Source organism: Chenopodium quinoa, unplaced genomic scaffold (assembly GCF_001683475.1).
Source record: "Chenopodium quinoa cultivar QQ74 unplaced genomic scaffold, ASM168347v1, whole genome shotgun sequence".
In the NCBI taxonomy this organism is placed as follows: domain Eukaryota; kingdom Viridiplantae; phylum Streptophyta; class Magnoliopsida; order Caryophyllales; family Amaranthaceae; genus Chenopodium; species Chenopodium quinoa.
The window spans coordinates 1,508,606-1,514,732 of record NW_018742951.1 but is presented as its reverse complement, the minus strand read 5'-3'; the positions used below and the strand labels follow the sequence as shown (position 1 = coordinate 1,514,732).

The window sequence follows — 6,127 nt, the reverse complement described above, 5'->3', positions numbered from 1 at the left end:
TGTGCGTGGTGATGGGATACGCCAAAGCGAGGCATCACCGCTTCCCTAGGAACGTAAGGTATACTAGGTATACAAGTCGTGTTGGTTAAGCTCAACGATATCAGTAAGGACTCCTTAGATGTCGTGGCAATGGAGATAAAATGTCATGGTAGCATTAGATACGACGTTTTATCGAACCAAGAGTATCTTAAAGCTATTAGCAATGGGATTGCTTACCCTAAAATATTAAGTGTTAAGACAAGCCAAAGCATGCTTAATCACATTTTAATTTTTAGGATCTTGGAATCATTTTATTCTCGCCTAAAAGGGACTAATGTTAATGTGTGAATAAAATGCTCGATAAGATTGAAAATTTGCATGTATGCTTTAAATTTAAAACTTATTGGTTTATGAATGGTTTTTCATTTCAAATTCTTTCAATTGTAGAAACATCTCTACAAGAAACTCAAACAACAACTCTATGTGCCTGGAACTCCCCGAAAAGTTTGCTTTTAGCCTTAACTTGGTCAACTTTAAGGAATGGGAAGAGGAATTCTGGAAAAACTCTTCGGAATTGTTCCTTGAAGTACACTCTTGATACTCCCATTCCAAGCGGCTTCTATACGGGAATCATAAGCGATGAGGCTCATGATAACTGGTCTTTCGATTGAAAACAACACTAATGGCTAATTCCATCTTGAAAGATTGGAAGGAAAAGCTCTCCTTCTATTTTCCGGACCTGTTCCTCAAAGAACTTGATGGACGTTATCAAGGTGAGAGTCACCAAGAGTGACAAGTGCAACTATGATGGACTCGTGTTTGATGTGACTAGGTCACTCTCGAACATGAAGACAAAGCCACCGAAAGTGGGTTGTCTTGCTAAGGAGAGGCGCCGACTTTGGTCAAGGGTCTACAATACCAAATTGAGACCCGGTATGCCCTTCCGACCTCATGTGCTTGGAATTACTAGCTGTTCAGACACATGCAGCTTCACTCCACTCGAGCTATGATGCACTTAGAGTGCATATAGCTGCGGGAAAGGAGACACGCTCTTTAAGAAAGGTTGTGCAATTGCCTAACCGAGCCACCTCCTATGGAGAAACCAAAAGGCCCATTGAGAGCAAGGAAGAGGGATTTTAAGAACAAGGCGAAGATGCAATGCTTCTATTATGGTGGGCAAGGCCACTACAAGATGGAATGCAAGCTCTTCCGAAAGGATGAGTAGGAGAGGAATGTTGCATCTGACTTAGGTATCTTCATTTACACTTGTGTATAAATCTGTCCATAGGTATTGGATACTATGTGTAACTCACTTTATGTTTCCTTTTCGGGAACCAAGTTAGAGGGCTTCACAAGTGGATGTGCAACTACGAGCGGACGAGAAAGATGATCTTTCGATCGTGCTTGTAGGCATATATATTTTGTCTATGACTTGTTATTAAGTATTCTTAGTTTCTCATGCTTTTGAACATACTTTTTATCTATGGTGTTGGACACCGGGTTACTTTGATCACAAGACTTAAACAATGGTTGTTTTAAAAATGTCTTTCTTATATGTTATATAAAATTGCATGTTTTACATATGATTAGACAAATTGACGATACTGTTAAAAGAGCTAAGACCATTCAATCGAATCAAACATACTTGTGGCATTGTCATCTTAGCCACATTAACATCAAACACATCAAAAAACTTCTTCCTGGGGGTCTTCTTGACTCATTCGACTTGGAGTCGTTTCAAAATTGCGAAGGATGTCTATTAGGCAAGATGATAAAGCATCCATTCTCCAAGTTGGGAGAAAGAGCTAGTGACTTATTAGGTCCAATACATACGGATGTATGTGGACCAATAATGAGTTCACCTACAAGGAATGGTTGTCGATGATTCATTTACCTTCGCGGACAACTATCGTAGATATGGCTATGTCTACCTTATGTCGAACAAATCTGAATATTTTGAGAAATTCTAAGAGTTTCAGAGTGAAGTTGAAAATCATCTTGGCAAGAAATCAAAACACTTCGATCGGATCGAGGTGGCGAGTATTTGAGCCACGAATTCGACGATCACTTGAAAGAAAATGGTATTATTTCAGAGTTGACACCTCCCGGAACTCCACAATGGAACGGAGGAATCGAACCTTATTAGACATGATTCGATCAATGATGGGTCTTAGTGAACTTTCTATCTCTTTTTGGAGACACACACTTCTAAGTGTGGCACTAACACTGAACCATGCTCCATCAAAAGCTGTCAAAAAGACTCTATATGAATTATGGATGAAGAAACCTCCACGGTTGTCTTTTCTTAAGATTTTGGGTTGCAAAACATATGTCAAGAGATTAATTTATGACAAACTTCACCTAAAATCTGACAAGTGTTTTTTTGTGGGCTACCCGAAAGAAACCAAGGGGTATTACTTCTACCACAAATCCGAGAACAAAGTGTTTGTTGCTCGTGATGGTGTCTTTTTGGAGAAGGAACACCTTTCCAAAATGACAAGTGGGAGGAAAATCGAACTCAACGAAGTTAGAGAGGACAAGCAACAAAGTCAACCTGACAAAACTAACAATCAAAGTGCTTTAGAAGCAGCTAATGACATTGGTCAGAGTCAAACCAACAATGCAAATGCTCAACCTATTACCCTGCTTAGGTCGCAAAGACCAAGATCTCAACCAGACTGATACCTTGGTATTGTCTTTACCGAAGATCAAGACATCTTAATTATGGATGGATATGAGCCAGCGACATACAAACAAGCTATGACGAGCCCCAACTCTGTAAATTGGCAAGTGTAGGGTTTCGTAGTGACCCGACAATACGCGGAAGGAAACACACCAAGACCCGCCCCTTAATTAAAGCAATTAACAAGCATAATAAACTTAATCAAACAAGATTAAGAACAAGAATTATACCTTTGATGCGTGCTTTGCTCCCAAAGAGCTCATACTTCAAAATCCCGAATAGACGAGATCTCCGACGGATCGTACCCTCGAACCGACCCGAGCGTCTTAAGTCTTGAAGGTTAGTCAAGACCCGGACAAAATAACTATGAGTTTTACCACTAGTAGAAAAAACTAAATGGGAAGCGGTTCAAACCCCTTAATTGGAAGCGGTTTTGAACCGCTTCCTTTTGGGGGGCTTGCCATTGTATAATTAAATTGGAAGCGGTTCAAACTGCTTCCAATTTATGGAGAATTGGAAGCGGTTTTGGCCCAAACCGCTTCCAATTCCCAATTTTCACATGAAAAAAATGGAGAATTGGAAGCGGTTTTGGCGCCAAACCGCTTCCAATTCTCCATTTTTTTTTTATTATTAATATTATAATGTTATAAGTGACCTTTCACAATAATTTTAGTATTATTAATTTAATATTAATATTACAAACAATAATACAATGATATATATAACACGAAATAATTATATATATTAAAATTAACATCATTAATATGTTTCATGAACAATAATATTTAATTACACCAAAATATTAAACACACTTTGTAAAAATGGCAAACGTCCATGTTATTAAAGGGCAAAAAAAAAAAAAAAAAAAAAAAAAAAAAAAAACAGAAAGAGGAAGCCCAGGCAGGCTGCACAGCCAAGCCAGGCAGGCTGCACAATCAAGCCAGACAGTTGCACAGCAGCCCAGGCAGGCTGCACAGTAGCACAGCAGCTCAGGCAGGCTGCACAGCCAAGCCAAGCAGTTGCACAGTCAGCCTAGGTAGGCTGCACAGCCAGCCCAGTGGCCCTTGTTCTTGGTCGTGGTTCCTCTAGGTTATGAGGTTGCGGAGTTCCTCAAATAACTGAGCTTGGGTTGTGTTGTTCACCGTCATTTGTGCGTCTTGCTGTTGACGGAATAGCTCGAAACAACCTTCGATTTTCTGCTTCAAAAACAAAGCTGTTGTGATGGAACCACGTTGACGACCTCCTGTGTTAACAATATCAGCAACTCCTGATTTCATTGAGTCAGATTATTCGGGTTGGGTCAGATATACATCAAATAGAACTAAATTGAAGAGCATATAATCAACATAAACACAACTTGCATAGTTGCATTACATTACAAAATTCATGAAAATTAATGCATGATTATCAGTCCTTAATATACATATTACACCAATTATATGTATGTACACACAGTTGGTATAATATCAAGTGTCATGTGTCAATGCCTAAGTGGTATGTCGGAGTGTTGAGGATTTTGACACAGATACATAAGTCTTGAGGAGAAGGGAAGGGTCCGAGTATGATAAGGAGAAGGGAAGAGTTCGAGTATGAAAAGGAAAAAAGCTGTTAGAAATATAATATTTTGATTTGTTCTGTATTTGATGTTCCTGTTTCATTTGTCAGGGTTACATCTTGCAAGTGATGTAGGTCATTTATTTGGATGAAACTCTAGACATTTGACAGGAGTTGAGGATTCTGACACAAGACTATCAGCTCTTGGCAAATGGAATCTCAAATCGGATATACTAATGAAGATGACAAAAGAACCTCTTCATGTAATAAGTTTATCTTGATTCTCTTCTCTCCTGAATAATAGTCTTCAATTTTCTTAATAGTTGTGGACTTATGGTGACTGGTGTACGTTAAGGTTGCATACTGCACCAGCATAATGAACCCTAACACTGAACAAGCTAAATATGCAATTAAACTGTCAGGAACTTTAAAGGTAATTGATGCTTCCTTTTTCCTCTTGTTTCCCACAAACTCCTCTTTTTACTGATTTCTCCACTCCCTAGCAGGCTTCTTTTGTAATATGAGAGCATTTTACATGTAAAAGTAGGTAGCAGGTCAAGGATTAACTGTTTTACTCTTGCCACTGTAGGATTGACTATGTGGTTAAGACTTCACTAACTTTTTTTTTTTTTTTTTTTTTTTTTTTTTTTTTTTTTTTTTGTTTGCATAATCGTATGTTTAGAAAACATAAAACCAGAGATAAGGAGTTGCAAGAATATCCACATCGACAACATGACACACCTTAGCAGCTAATCTAGAAGCAGTACACAATTACAGCATAATAAATACCCATAATCAAAGATATACGTATATTAACAACAGCCAAATATCGAAATTCATAATTTGACTAATTTCTAGAGGTATTCACTCAAAATCCTTGTCAATCTATTGACAACAATTCTCTTGTTCAGATACAAAGAAGCACTTAGTTAAATCTCTTCTAATAAAGCTTCTAAAATATCAGTAACAGGGTAGGCAAGTTCAAAAAAAATTCAGCACTGATTCAGCAATATCATAATTGTTTAATTTACTCATAATTCTAAAATAAACCACCAGAGATACATGGCATATGTATCAAATAAAATAAACGAAACACAGTTACACAACTCCCTCACTGACCGTACTCTGCTCCTCACACACAGCGGCCTGTAATTTCAATTTAAGCAACAAGGCAACCTCCACACCAACACACAATCACTCCACACATTACAGCAGCTCCAATTCACAAGCAAGTGCGTTGTAACCCCCATAACCATATAAATTTACATCCAAAATTATTGATAGAATCACATTAGATACTACTACACTCACATAACCATTACAAACAAAATAGGGCACCAAATCCGCACAACAGAAACAAAATTCGCACACTTCAATATAAAAACCTAAAAATTAAACAGATTCAAGAATTAAACATAAAGGATTACCTCATTTCACTTGAGCCTCGATGATTTGTATTAAGGAGTACCTCACCCTTTAATCTCAATCCTCTACAAAGTACCACAAAATTAATCAAAAATTGAATGTTAAACATCAAGTTACAGAATATGAAAAGGAAAGCAAAATTAATTGTGAAATTTCACAAAAACTGAACGAAAAAGGAGATAAATTGCATAAATTGAATGAAAATTGTTTCAAAAAACCCTAGCCATCGATGGCGCGCAACTAACCTAACAACACCTAAGTGAAGCTAAGGCAATGGTGTAGTTGTTGTGGTGGGGTTAAGTGAAGCTAACAGCAATGGTGGTTGTGGTGGAGTGACGGTGTGAGAGTGAAAGAGGAAGCGAAGGAGGTAGTCAGGGAGCGCAATTGTGAGAAATGGAAGAGGGAAATGAGGGAGTTTAAATCCCGGTTTTTTTTTTAAAGATAGGGAAACGGTTTGAACCGCTTCTAATTACTTTTTATAAGCAG

At 37.9% G+C, this 6,127-nt stretch overlaps 1 long non-coding RNA gene across 1 annotated transcript; it reads right to left on the bottom strand.

Moving 5' to 3' along the window:
* Positions 1-3,553: 3,553 nt before the first annotated feature.
* On the bottom strand, positions 3,554-6,127 carry LOC110728427. The gene is made up of 3 exons (XR_002512677.1): positions 5,887-6,127; positions 5,644-5,706; positions 3,554-3,929 (listed from the first exon to the last, which is right to left on the bottom strand). It is a non-coding gene; the product is annotated as an uncharacterized LOC110728427 (long non-coding RNA).